At 44.4% G+C, this 15,409-nt stretch overlaps 1 protein-coding gene across 4 annotated transcripts in view; it reads right to left on the bottom strand.

Moving 5' to 3' along the window:
- HS6ST2 (heparan sulfate 6-O-sulfotransferase 2) overlaps window positions 1-15,409 on the bottom strand; it is a 280,921-nt gene that overhangs the window by 263,497 nt on the left and 2,015 nt on the right. The window lies entirely within an intron of this gene.

The following is a 15,409-nucleotide window of genomic DNA, read 5'->3' as shown; positions in this document are numbered from 1 at the left end:
TCGGGCTCCTTGCTCCACGGGGAGCCTGCTTCTCCCTCTGCCTCTGCCTTCCACTCTGTCTGCCTGTGCTTGCTTTCGCTCGCTCTCTCTCTGACAAATAAATAAATAAAATCTTTAAAAAAAAAAAGAATATAAAAAATAAATCCATAAACTGATGGTCAATTGATTTTCAACAAAAGTACCAAGGCAATTCAATAAAGAAAAAAGTCTTTTCAACTAATGATGTTGGGACAACTGATATCCACCTGGAGAAGAATGAAGTTGGGTCCCCATCTTAAAATATGGATTAAAAAATAATTCAAAATAGCTCATGGACTTTAAGAGATAAAACTATAAAACTCCTAGACAAATATTGGGGTAAATCTTCAAGGTCTCAGGTCAGGCAAAGCCTTCATAAGAGACAAAACAAAGAACAGTTAAATTGGATTTCATGAAAATTTAAAACTTTCATGCTTCAATGAACATGAAGAGATGACTCACTGAGAGGAAAATACTTGCAATACATATATATGATAGGAAACTTGAATCTAGACTCTATAAAGAACACCTAACTCAATACTATAGAGAGAAAAAAAAAAACAAAATTAATAATGGCAAAGTATCTGAATAGACATTTCTCCAAAAAAGACATTCAAATGGGCAATACACACATGAAAACATGCATAACATCATAACCTTTGAGGAATATGCAAATCAAAACCACAATAAGGTGCCATATCACACCCATAAGACGGCTGGGGGAGGGAAGAATGGACAGTGACTGCTAATGGGTGGAATTTACCGGCGGCAATGATCTCACAACTTTCTGAATATATTAAAAACCACTGGACTGTGTGCTTTACAAGTGTGAATATTTCGATGCCTGAACTGTATCTAAGTAAGAAAATAGCTTTAAAATGTTATCATAGACTTAAAGGTAAAAAATTAAAACTATAAAGTCTTTAGAAAAAACACAGGAGAAAATCTTCAAGATCTAGGGCTAGGCAAATTTGACACCAAATCATGATCCATAAAAGGAAAAATTGACAGATTGGACCTCATCAAAATTAGAAATTTTGCTGTGCCTGGGCTTCTGGGTGGCTCAGCCTGTTACTCAGCCAACTCTTGATTTCAGCTCAGGTCGTGATCTCACGGTCATGAGATCAAGCCCCCTCCCCCACTGGGGTCCACACTGGGTGTGGAGCCTGCTTAAGATTCTCTCTCTCTCTCTCTCTCCCTCCCTTTGTTCCTCCCCTCCCTACTGACATGCGCACTCTGTCTCTTAAAAAAAAAAAAAAAAGAAAATTTTGCTCTATCTCATGCCATGTGAAGAAGACGAAAGGCAGACAATGGACATAGAGAAAATATCTGCAAACAATGCATCTGACAAAAGACTAATATACAGAATATATAAATAACACTCAAAACTCAATACTTAAAGAAAAAAGAATCCCATCAGAAAACATGCAAATAGCGTGAACAGGCATTCCATCAAAGAGGATGCCCAGATAGCTAGTCAGCCTGTGAAAGGATGCTGAACATCATCAGCCACCAGGGAAAGGTAAATTAAAACCACAATGAGATATTACTACACACCTATCAGAATGGCTAAAATAAAAAATAGTGACAACACCAAACGCTGGCAAGGATAGGGAAAAATGGGATCAACCATGCAAGGCTGCTGGGAATGTGAAACCATATATAGTCCTTCCATAAAAACAGTTTGGCAGTTTCTCATAAAACTAAACACATAATTATCAAAGGACCCTGGAATTGCATTCTTGAGCTTTTATCCTAGAGAAATGAACACGGATCATTCCACAAAAGCCTATACATGAACGTTTATAGCAGCTTTATTTGTGATAGCCAAAAATTAGAATCAGCCCAGATGTCCTTCAACAGGTGGGAGTTAAACAAACTGGTCTTCGTACTTGCCATGGAAGATTCTTCAGCAATAAAAAAAGAACGAACTGTTGACACAGGCAACAGCTTGGATGAATCTTGAGTGAATTATGCTGAATGATTAGAGGCACCCCAAACCAGCTCTCATCCCTAATCCAGCAGAACCATGGTGTCCCAGAATTCCAAGTTGACAGCCACCAGTGGCCCCTAGACCTACGGGGTTACTATTAAAGCTGGCAATGTGCACGGCACCACTGCGTCCTTCTAGGGCCCTGAAGCCGATGTGGGTGCAACTGATTGTTCCCAAAGCTATATCTGGGAAGGGGAGGTCTAAATCATTAAGAGGCAACCTGCCATTTAATTATGGCAATAATTTATCTTTATCCCCCCAATAGTATGTCTCTTCCTCAGACCCAACTGGAGCTTCCAATGTTTCAGTTGGAACTTCTACCATTTCGTGAACATTTCTACCTGCTTGAAATTGTGGGAGAACATTCACCTTCTTCCTTCTAGGTTTCTTGTGCTAAGAGATTCAGAGACCAACAGCCAAATAATAGAGCTGTGCATACCTCGAGCTTTGTGGCACTCAGATCTCGCCTTCTTAGCAAGCTCACTACATATAAGAGCTCCTCTCTGTTAACCAGAAAGAGCTGCATCCCAGAATCAGACCCCAGCAAACCAGAAGAGCTGGATTTTCGTGGTCCCTGGCCTGCTTGCTGCTGTCAGGAAACCTGACCTCTGCGACATTCTCTAGAGAAGATATTCCCGGCCAAAGTTCACAACCTGAGACCCCACACCCTGTCCCTAGATGCTGGGACCTATGAACTGCCTACAATGAATAGTGGTTACATCACCATGCTTGAAAAGCAAAACAAAAAATGGCATTCAACGGGGAGCATCACAGTCATGCTCATTCTAATCCAACCATATTTTTTAAAAGGGGAGAGACTGTCGAAGTTACTGCTCGCTTTCATGCATGCAAATCCCATATGCAGCCTTTCACTTAGCTTTTAGCTGAACTCTGGAAAATCACGAACCACTTTCCTACAGTCCTGTGACACAGGACTCCCTCCTTGAGCTGAGCTGAGCTCATTTGGCTTCACTGAACAGTCTAGCTCAGTCACATACATACCTTTAGCCCCCGCACCCCCAGCCACCCCATGTCAAAAGTATACCCCCTCTCATAGAGGAGAAACTGCTGCAAACCCAAGTGTGATTTCAATCTCATCCTAATGGATCTCGTGACATCCAGGTCTCTAAGGCCCTCGGTAATAATTTTTCAAGGCCATCTGGAATAAATAGAAATCTCACTCAAACCTGCATGTATGCAAATTTCTGCACTTTAAATGGATTCTGTCCTTAAGTGCATAAACCAAAAAGCATGGAAGCAATTGGATTAGAAAAGCAAGGTTTTTTTTTAACCCCCCTCTAATTGGCATTAAGTCACCAAACATTGTCAAACACATATCACTTGCTTAATTACTTTGTGTGCACATGTGTATGTCTTTATAACTTCATAAACATATAAATGAGAGGGAGATATGCAGATTTAATGTACACCCATATGGTGATAAATACAAAAGCTGCCAGAAGATTGTAAAAAGCTATACTAACACTAAAATGGTATCTTTTTTATCCTTTGCTTTGCTTCCAAGTCACAAAGAACAAACTAAGAGTGGTAGATGCTAAGCATGGATCCTTACCTAAAAGAAGAAATATGCACAGGCCATTTTGTTCAGTAACAAAATATTTTTAAAAATACCTTGCTTCAGAACCATAGTCAACATCTTCAAGAAATTGTCTTTCGTTAATCTTACGGTGTGTTTATGTGTAACATTCTTTCTATGTGTCCATTAAAATTTGTGTTGAAGTGACTTTTCCTAAATAGCCTACTAAGGTACTGTTCACCCCAGTGTGTTTCATTTCAACATGAGTTGGAGTTGACCTATTCTGCTCCTACAAGATTCTGTACCACCCTCAGCAAAACCAATCATGAAAATAATAATTAGTCCTGCCTCTAGCGTATCTACGAAGTAGGCTCCATTTTCTAACCTTAGGTATTGTCATGCCAGTTAATCTTCTACTTAGCAAAATCTTAACAGTGAGGTATCTGCAGAGATGGCCACCATTCCAAGGTCACACTGATCTCTGGTTATTGTGGGTGCCTTTTTCCCATGTTTCCAATGCCTCCAACCCAATTTCTTGGCCACCCACATTAATGTATGCCAGGCTGGAAGGCCTACACTAACTTACATGTTTTCTTTTCCAAAGCCACCTTTTCCGAAAGAGAGAGAAGGGTGACTCCTCTATTCAAGATGAGCCCCAGGGATAAGAACAGGCTTCAGGATTCATCACTTGGTTTTGGAGAAAGTGTCTTTATTTGACTAGCTCCTCCTGTTTCAGGACTGTATGAACTGATCTAGCCAAACTCATTCACACTACCCTCCAAAGGCTGTGTCTATACAGACCAAATGCAGGTAAAACAAACAAACAAACAAACAAAAACAAAAAAAAAATGCTTGTTTATAGAAACAGGCTGCGGTCAGAGCAGTGCAACTGACATTGCTAATGAACCAACTGCCAACATTCCAGAAGGACAAAGATGCTTTGGCCTCTTACAAATCTTATAGAGTGCGCACACCGTATTTTAAGTCCACATGGGGCATAAATTAAAATACAGTTAAGGTCCTCATTTTCCTTATCTGAAAAAAAAATTTTTTTCCACTAATGTAACTCCTTTCTTTTTAAATTTCCTCTTAAACAACATTCTTCTGTGTAAATCTGTGTCGATTTTTCATTTGCATTTGCAATATCTTGGACATCTACCTTTTTTTAAATTGTTGGATATCTGAATCCTTATTTAAGAAGGGGCAAAAGAGAGCTGCAGAATTCACCCTTACAGAGTAATTTTTACTGAGCTTTTTAAAGATGCTTAAAAAAAATCAGTTAACAGGTCTCCATTTTACTTAGCTCATATAGTAGACACAGCCAAAAACCAAGTACAGACTTTTGGAGATTTGTCTGCAAATTTAGTGAACATTAAAACATATCAGATAGGCCACATGGCCCACCTGATTTTAGCTGCCAGCTCCAATATTGGCTAGCTGGGTAGTTTTGGGTCCAATTCTGTTATTTTCATCTTTAAATGGGTTTTTAAAACATCTACCTTACAGGATTGTTTTGAGGATTAAATGAGAAAAATCCATGCTCTGCCCCTGGCATAGGGCCTGGCTTAATAAGTACCCCAAAACCTTAACAGGTCTTCGGGGTAAGTCAGGCCAAGTTACCTGAGTCAAACCATCACTTTCCAGCACTTCTCTTGGCCAAAGTATTGGAGCTCTACACTCTTGCATGTGAATTAGGAAACCTGATGTGGTTGGTGAAGGACTGGCAATACTTCCACATATATCAGACTACTAATGTTGCTTCTCATGCACTCAGATAGAGTCTGATCCCTTGTTCCTGCCTGACTGGTTACAACATACAGTGACTAAGCACTGCCTGGGCAGATAATATGGTCTGTAAGATATTTACTCACTGAAGTTTTTCCAGACTAACTTTACAGCTTAGTATATGGTCTATTTTTACAAGCGTTCCATATGTGCTTGAGAAGAAAGTACATTCTTCTAATTGGGTGCAGGTCCACTGCACTGAGCTTGTTAACCAAATCTTCTGTATGCTTACCCATTTTTGTGTTTGTTTCATCTGTCAATTTCTGAAAGAGGTTAGCAGATTTTACAATGTCTCCTTATAGCCCCATCAGTTTTTGCTTTATATATTTTAAAACAATGGTATTAGGTGCATATGAGTTTAGAACTATCTGAAAAGTGGAACTTTTTGCCATTATTCAGTGATCCTGTTGACCCCAGTAAAAGTTTTGCTTCAGTCTATTTGTCTGATATCTGTTTAACTACTTCAGCTTCTTTCTGGTTAGTATTTGCATAGTATATCCATTCCAGTCCTACCTGTATTCTTATGTTTTACCTTTGTCTCTTATACACAGCACAGAGGTCAATTTTGTATTCTCCTCCAGTGTGATAATCTGTGTCGTTCAACTGGTGAGTTTAGTCAGGTTCTATTTATTGTAACAACAGAGAAGCTGGCTGCCAGGATCAAAGGACTTTTTTAAAGTATCTCTGAGTTTCCTGGCTGTAACCTGTTCACCCTAGTCAATTTCTAAATACTCTTTGCTTGCAGTCATTCTCCTGTGGGAAGTTAGCACAAGCTCAATGATTTCCATCAGTGAACTGGAGCTGGTACTATACTGAAGACTTGTCTTTATTAGTACAGTTATGGGAGAAAGTCAATTAATGCAAGGAATGGTGCACACAGGTCTAATCCATTTGATGTAAATCAATGCATTACACATTTCAGTTGCTCTGTATTCCTTCAGAAAAGTGCATGGAAGTGATTCATCAGAACTAAACTCTTCACAAGAAACAGACCAATTCTCTTAGGCTCACTAGGGTATCTCTGCTAGTAAAATATAAAAAGCAATCAAACTGAATAAGAAGTCCTTTTTGCAGACATTTACATTGGGGAAGAACATGATTCTTGACAATTCAGAGCAAATGAAGTGCAAATTATTCTCTTATAATATATCCCAGAATTGAAGCTGAAATTGTGACTAAAAAAGAATCCACAGTTTAATCAGAAAAATATATTTATTGGTAATTCCCATGAGCTGCTATTTGATACATTTATATCATAGGATAACAAGTTCATAACTATTGCTAAGTTATAAATATGGAGTTTATGCAGAATTTGCATGTATTGAATTTTATTTTGAATTTGCAAGTGTGCCTATATTTGAATATTTATAATATTCCAGAAAAAGCACAGTGGAATGTGCAAGACAGATTTATTTAGTGTAATGCTCTGAAATATGTCAAAGTCTTCAACACTGTTCTTAGAGGCAAAATGGCAGAAATAACAAATGGGATGCAATAAGACCAACAGAATAATCTGTGAAGTCCAATACCAAGTAAAACTAGAACAGCTCTTTTGCCAATAAATATTTCACTAAAGTTAGACAAATATTTCTGTAAGCTTACAATGGTATTGTATTAGAAGCTATAAACCATTAGTTGGATTCATCATTATGTTCTAAGGGAAAAGAGAACATTCCCACCCATACTTTTTTCTTTCCCCTAAACTCATTGACTAGAGATCTTATTTGTCATGGAATGCCGATATTAGCTTTTCCACGGTGAAGCACGTTCCTTACACAGTCAAAATAACGAGTACCAAGAATAGAAGTTCCAACAGAGTTTCAAGAATCAGATTATTCACCTCACTGTATCTAGTAGCCCCTCAGATACCCAGAGCAGTTGAGGAATGAAGTGTTCTAAGCAACTTAATGCATAATTTATAAATTTAATTCATAACTCTATGAATTAATTTATAAGCATCGTGTAATTCGTAGTTAATGGGGAGCGATGCTGTCATGAAGGAAAACTGCTCTGGGAGGAGGCTGCCCCAGCTGAGTGCACTCCCTTTCTTTCCAGAATGAGGGCAACACGAGCACCAACTGACCTAAGCTCTCAGTTGTGGCTGTTTAGAAATGGCCATAAGTCTTGACTCTTCTAGCCAGACCATTAGCTCGCTCTGGTGTCCGCTCAAAGTCCAGGCTGTCTTGGGGAGGTTCTGGCCGAGCTGAGCAAGTCTTATTATTTCCAACTGCCTGCCATTATTAATTTCCTGTTCCACTGAACTTTTAAACAGAGAAGAAACAATAGCAATAGACTCAAACATCTCCATAATGTACGAGTATAAGCATTCCATGGTTTCTTTGGCATAGGAGAACAGTCACTCATCAAAAAAACCAACAGCTGATTCCTGACGTGTCATCTCTGCCTTTCAGTCTGAGAGTTTATTAAGAACTCCCCCAGATACCGGGGCGCATGGGTAGCTCTGCCAGTTATGCGTCTGCCTTGGGCTCAGGTCATGATCTCTGGGTCCTGGGATGGAGCCCCACAGCTGGCTCCCTGCTCAGCAGAGAGTCTGCTTGTCCTACCCTTCCCTCTCTGCCTCTTTCCCTCTCTCCTCTCCCAGTGCTCTCTCTGTCTCTCAAATAAATAAATTAAATTTAAAAAGAAAAAGAACTCCCCAGATATCAAGAAGCTAATGAGATAGTCAGCCATGGTCTTCAGGAACCAAAAAGTTGACATGAGTATAATTTATCACAGCCATGATAAAACATCATTTTAAAAACTGTTAATGTTCACTTTGATTATAAAAGTAGTGCATACTCATAAACGAAATGCAAAACCTTCAGAGAAGCCGAATAAGACTCAGTCGGGGCGCCTGGGTGGCTCAGTTGGTTAAATGTCTGCCTTCGGCTCAGGTCATAATCCTAGGGTCCTGAGATCGAGTCCCTCAACAGGCTCCTTGCTCATCGGGGAGCCTGCTTCTCCCTCTCCCTCTGCCTGCCATTCTGTCTGCCTGTGCTCGCCTAAATCACGAATTGATTTACTAATATCCTGGTATTTTTCTTTCATTCCTTGTATTTTTTTAATAAGATTTCATTTATTTATTTGACAGATAGAGGTCACAAGTAGGCAGACAGGCAGGCAGAGAGAGAAGGGGAAGCAGGCTCCCCGCTGAGCAGAGAGCCCGATGCAGGGCTCGATCCCAGGACCCTGGGATCATGACCTGAGCCGAAGGCAAAGGTTTTTAACCCACTGAGCCACCCAGGCGCCCCTCATTCCTTGTACTTTACGCTTAGATTTGGAAGGCTGGGAAGATTGTGTGTGTGTGTGTGTGTGTGTGTGCGTCTGCCTCTCCCCAATCCCTCTCTCTAACATAGCTATAGTTATACTGGGTCTATAACTGTCTCTTTTCCCCTTAGCTTTAAATCGCTAACAATTTTCCATACCCTCTGAAAATATATTTAAATGATTTTCTAATAATCCTTCAAGTGGATGTACTGAGATTCTTCTCCATGTGGATGTCCAGATTTTTCCAATTTCATGCACTTACAAAGAACTCCAGCCGGCCTCCCAGTGTACCTTTATATCACCCTGTACTCCCCGCCCCCTGCAATGGCATTTCTCACAATTTTAAGTCGCTAATTGTTGGCTTCATTTCTATCTTCCGCACTCCATGAGGGCAGGAACACACAACAGGGCCCCCAGCACATAGCCCAGTGATAGCGGACACTCAGTAAATATTTGTTGAATTAAAAAGTGAAAAAAATGAATAAGTGAGTGAATGAAAAACATGTATATGACTATGATTTTCAGTAACATCCTGGAAAAGAAATTATGGGTCAAAGAAAGAAATATTTTTAATGATCTCCATTTATGTTACCTAATTTATTTCCAGAAGAATTGTTCAAATTTAAAAGGCCACTAACAATGTATGAGAATTATGGAATTGATGGTGGTGGTGATATATGTTGAGGTTTTTTTTTTTATTTTGTTTGTTTGTTTTTAAATCAGGGCTAATTAGAGAGGCAAAAGGTTTTCCAACACTTAATGACTTAAAGTTGCATAACTTCAATCCCAGTGGGACTACACAGTTATTCCACGTCTGTAAACTAGTTGTGGGTCCCCTGTTATAACTTGTCTTTTCCTATCCTTTGCTTTTCTAATCAATTTGTAGGAGTCCCTTATACAGAAAAGATGTCACTTTTTTTTTTAAGATTTTATTTATTTATTTGATAGAGAGAAATCACAAGTAGATGGAGAGGCAGACAGAGAGAGAGAAGGGAAGCAGGCTCCCTGCTGAGCAGAGAGCCCGATGCGGGACTCGACCCCAGGACCCTGAGATCATGACCTGAGCCGAAGGCAGCGGCTTAACCCACTGAGCCACCCAGGTGCCCCAGATGTCACTTTTTTGTCTGTTTTATTTGTTATGCCTATTGTCATCAATTTGACAATATGCCGTTTCATTTTGGCTACTTTTTGACAGATGAACAGTTCTCGTTTTTATGCAGTCATAACTGTCTATCTTTTCCTCTCTTCAAACATCCTTCTCCTTGGCTATCATTTAAATAATAATGCCGATTGTGAAAGCAGAGTAACTGAGTTCAACAGACTCCCACTTACACAACTAAATCCTAATCAGCCCCAGATGGATTTCCCTTCCCAGGATCCCTGGCCACGACACATCCAGGCAACACAGACCAGTCACAACTCTTTAGCATAGTGCCCACCCCGCCCAAACTAGATCCCCTTCTGGACCACTCTGATCTGATCACTGGTACCACCTCCACTCCAGCCTAGAAGTCAGGGAGGCGCGTTCAGCTGGACTCCAGCCCTCAATTCCTTTTGTATTTCTTACATGCCTTTCATCCAAGTGCTTCTCCGACCCACCGGGGTTCAACCTCATTGCCATCCCAGGACCTTGACCATGAGGCCTCTCCCCACCTACCTCCCAACCATGACCTTCTCAGTTCTGGCCAGTCCTGTCTAGGTGAGGCCACTGAACTGCATGATGCCAGGAGAACGCCATGCCTGCCCACAATGCCTCTTCTCTTCTAAATACAAACCACCTATTCCCAGATGTCTTCCCGAATACATCTCTCCTTTTTCTGTCTTGTTCCTCATTCCTTAGGAAGGAATAGGCCTGAGATGGCTTCCTGGTTAAATCTCCTATTCTACAGAGGGGGATGGACCTGGCCCAAATCACAAGCCTCATCCCCACTCTGACCCACAGTTCTGCACTTTGCCCTCTAAACTTCACGGACTTGAGGATGAAGATGGTGACCCTGCCTTTTCCGGCTTTGTATAGGCTCTAATTACCCCTAACTACTAGCACTGTGCAGAGCTCACGATTCTTCAGAGTTTGCCGATTAGACATGAACTTCCACATAAACAGATGGACTTTTCTCTCTGTTTCACTATATTCCTGCAAAGGTGTGACATTCTAACAACATCCTTGATATTCAGATCCTTTCCAAACAAAAGACATCTCCTTTGTTAAATGTCTAAAATACCAAATTACTTTGTTCTGTGCTAAGCTCTTGGAGAGAAAGAATGACGCACCTTCCCTGGAAAATAATGGGCAGTCTCACAAAATTTTGTTTAATGAATAACGACGGAAAAGGTGACTAATCTTCAATGTCACTTCATACCACCGAACTTGACGACAAATATCTATAAAAGACAAGCTGACATTCTTCTTGCCGCATAACACCACGGCTCTAAAATTACGATTGAGAAGTGCTAATTCTGAGGAGCCTTTTACACAACCCAGAGAACCGAGAGGTTTTTTTAAAAAAATTAATTTTATTTATTTATTTGAGAGAGTGAGAGAGCATAGGGGCACAGGGAGAGAGCACGGGGGTGAGGGGACAGAGGGAGAAGGACTCTGAGATCATGACCTGAGCCAAAGGCAGACACTTAACCCACTGAGCCACCCAGGCGGCCACCTGAGAACTGAGCATTCTGTCAGGATTCCAACATGTCTGCCATCCACGTGGCCATGCTAACGAATCCTGCTCAAGTTCCACAGATGTGACAGCGAGTGTCTCCCCGTCTCCTGAGAAACAGGTGGGAGAGTAGAGCAGCTTCTCTCAAAGGCAGCTGAAGAAACGCAGGCTGGGCTGAGAAGCCACCCCTGTGAGAGCCCGGTGGCCCACAGCCGGGCCTGTCAGCCCGCCTCATCGCCGAAGCCCAGCTGGGAAGGAAGGGAAGCGGGCCACCTGAGCTGTGAGTGGGCAGAGGCACCGTGGGCTTTCCTGCGAAGGTGGAGCGCATTCAAAATAGCCCCCTTTTAAAAAGGAAGGGAAAGAGAAAGAAGCTTTTCCCCATTGAACAGCCTTTTAGTCCTTTCCTGTCAGTGATAGCCTACTGGATTTCAGATGACAATTAATTACTCTTCCGTATGGCTGCTGGAAAATTCAGAGACACGGAAAGTCTAGGATGCAACAGGAATATCATGCCCAGAGCCTCTGACCTGTAGAGCCATGGAACCCGGCCGGTGCCACCTGTGTGTGCCAGCCGGCACGGTACCTGGCAAAGAAAAATGAGGCCCGTGCACGTTCTCTGTGCCCAATTCAGAATTCCTCCCACAGACCGAGTGGTGCTCCAGAGTTGGCTACAAACAGAGGGAATTTGGCCTGAGAAAAGCCTGCAGAATTCGGGAGTTTTAACAGCTGGTAAGCAAGAATGTTTTGATACATTTTCAAAAAATGGTCTTAGAAGTTCTAGAATGAGCAGGACCCTTCTCTGACCCCAAACAACATATTGGCAGACAGATGCATGAAATGCAATTTCTAGTTTCTTTTTCTTTTTTTTTTAAGAAATACTCTCAATAAACAACTTGAACCTTTTGCCAGCCCAGCATTCTCTGTCTTTGTCCTCACCAGGCAACGCGCTCACAGTCATTTCTATTCAGCAGTTACGTATTGCCCGAGCTGGCGGCCATCAGCAGAGGCAGGCAAGCATGGCCAAAGGAGCACTGGGAGCAGGATTCAGGGTCTTGGCTTGCAGCCACAATGGCCTAGATGGCTGTGAGTCAGAATGTGGCCCTTGTTGCCGCGGGGCTCTCCTACTGTGGCTTATACACCAGGCCCCCAAGCCTGCTCCCATCCTGTGGGGCTTCATGGGGATTTCCAACATGGCAGCCAGAGGCCCTTCTACCACCCCAGCCACGAGACCCCATGCCCACCCCCCCACCGCCACCCCGGGGAGCAGAGAGCCTCAGGGAGCTGGAAATCCCTTCTCCCCAGGGGTGTGGCAACCCAGGTCTGATCCCGCGTCCAAACCCACATGGATAGCGTGACTGAAACAGGGGACGGTGTGGATGGTACCACTATCCATCAGTCCGCGTGTACCCAGGGTTCCCTCTGTGAGCGTTACTAACATGAACGGCCTCTCTATGCTTGGGGCCAGGACCCCCTGCACCGAGGCGCTGTGAACGGACCAGAAAGAACTGGAGCAAGATTCCTGCAGGGCCCCTCCAGAGCTCGACGACCTTGAGAAAGGCTGGCGGCCCCTTTGGCCTTCACTCTCATCTGATAAGTGGGGATACTTTTGCCCACTCCGCCCTCTCCCCAAAGATATTGCAAGTTTATGGCGAAATACCAGAGATAAAGGGATGTGAAAGCTCATCAGACACTGGAACGCATGCTCCATGTATTCAAGGCCTGGACAGGCTCTGGTCCAAGGTCACACAGCTGGTTCATGGACAGCCTGGCGCCGAGGCCCAGGTGTCAGGACTCTCAGGCCAAACAGGCAGAGCCCTCTGTTCCCCTCGGTTCAGTGGAGCACAGAGACCACCAGCTGGCCCGGAAGGCCGCTCCACACGGGAACCCCGCATGGCTAACTCTCATCTCCCGGGGTGGGCTCCTCACCCCCATGCGGCCCTGCTGCCCCCGTGTCTCATTTTTCACCACACACACTCACACACATGCACATTCTAACTCACACACACTTCACGTATACCTTCCCTCTTCTAGATTATCAGGACTCACTGAACTTGTCCTGAAGGCGGAAAAGTATCAACGCCCTGGAAGATTCTGGAACCCTCAAGCTACCACTATTCTTCAAGAGGAAGGTTTCTGGAGGTTGGGTGGAAATTAATGAAATAAAATAATGCCTTTAGGGTGACAATGTGTTTCTCTAGCAAATTTTATTTCATTTGTGTAAATGGTGTAAGATCCGGTAACTCCGACTCTAAAAAGTGCTTCTTCCTTGATTAGACTAGATGGCACTGTAGTATCACCCTTTTTCGACCAAGTAAAATCTCATTTCATGTCAGATCATGTTGCTTCGAGTTGGGACCATCCAAGAGGGCGAACTGTCCCCTTGAGGGTCCTGGTTATCTTATGGAAAATTTCTGAGGGAATCTGCCAGAGGCTAGGGGCCACCAAATACATAATCGGGGCTCCATTTATAAGGTGTGTCTAGAGACTGCGTCACACCCAGACCTACATGTCCAGAAGGATTTTCAAAGGTACACACGTCCTGTGGAACTCAACACCTACAAGCCCCAATGGCAAATGGAGATTATTTTCAATGCTGCCAACTTGTTTGGGATCTTTTTAAACCCCAGTATCTTATGGTGACAATGACTTACACAGTTCTCACAATGGACTGAGGCGACCCTTCCTGGAGCCAAGGTTCTTTTAGGATGAGGAGAAAAAAAATCCCTTAGGGCTGTAAAGGCAATGAATATTCAACAGATTCTGCCAGAATCCCAGCCTTCAGGAAAGGCCACCGTAAACTGAGGGAAAGGAATGGGAGCATGGGTGACCAAGAGAGTCAAAGGGCTCCATTTGCCTCCCTCTAGAAGGAAGAAACTGCAAAGCCTTTTGTATTCCAGGAATTCCTGTCCCCCTTGCAAGGCACTTCCTTGTCCAAGGCACAGGGAGGAGCTGCTAGCAATGAGGGGTAAGAGTTAGAAGCCTGTCCAGGTAGGCAGCTGCTGTCAACAGCGGCCTGGAGGGCGCCTGTGGTCGCCTGATAGAGAGGCAGAGAGCACAGCCCTGTCCTTGCCTGCCTAAAGACACTTCCAGAGGCTCCAGGGCAATCAGACTCATCCCGTCCATTCCCTGGACTCCCTGCTCCAGCCCTGATTTGTTTCAGGGACAGTGGCATATTGGGAGCCCAGGCCAGAGCAACTCCAGCCCATCAGGCCCTTCTCCCCTTCCCCCTTTTATGGCACTCCATGACCTCCAGCAACCGGGCATTGAGGCTGCATGAAGGAAAATGCTCTACCTTCAAAAGCAACTGACTACAGCCTCTTCATAAATCACCATTTTCCGCATCAGCCCCGGGTCCTCGGCGCGGGGGCTGCCGGGCCCCCACGCTGGGTCTCAGGGTTTGTACATCTGGAGGTTTCTCAAGAGCGAACCACACACAGGGTCAGGGCACCGTCCCAGCCCGCCCTTCTGTACGCACGGTGCCCCCCCCCCACTCCCCGCGCACTCGCAAAGAGTGCTGCCGGTAGTGGGGAGCGTTAAGCTGGGTCCCATCAGCTCTCTCTGGGTGTCCCCAAACAGCCGCAGAGGGACACCCACTCGCCCAGGGAGAGCAGAGGCAGAGGACAGGAAGGAGGAGAGTGGCAAAAGTCAAGCAAAGAGAGAAAAATCCGGAAGGGTAAAAGAGAGCGAGAAGCAAAGGGAGAAGAGAGGGAGAAGGCAAGAGCGAGCCGCCAGGGACCGACAGGTAACTGGAGCAAGAGAAAGAGAGAAAAGCAGGAGGATGCGGGAGCGGGAAAAGGAAGAAAGGGCAGAAAGGAGGCTTTGGAACCGGGGTGCAGAGAAAAAAAGAGAGAAGACAGGAGGGACTCAGGGACTTCACACACAGAGACCGGTTCTTTCCGGCGCTCCAGTGCGGAGTCCGCGTGCGGTACCCTGTCCCGGCGGCGGCCGTGGCGGGGGGGGCGCTCGATCGGGGCCTCCCAGCCACTCCCCCCCGCCCCCACCGCACGCTCTCCCAGCCACCAAGCAGGCCAACCAGCCGACAGACTAGCCGTCCCGGGCCGCAGCGGACAGGCTTCCTGCGGCTGCCACGGCGCCGTGAGCGTGCGCGCCAAGGAGTCTGGCGCCCGCCCAGTGCCGGCGCACCCGCAGGGC

Source organism: Mustela nigripes, chromosome X, assembly GCF_022355385.1.
Source record: "Mustela nigripes isolate SB6536 chromosome X, MUSNIG.SB6536, whole genome shotgun sequence".
Lineage (NCBI taxonomy): Eukaryota > Metazoa > Chordata > Mammalia > Carnivora > Mustelidae > Mustela > Mustela nigripes.
Note: the sequence above shows the minus strand (reverse complement) of the source record. Positions and strands in the feature narration are given on the sequence as shown.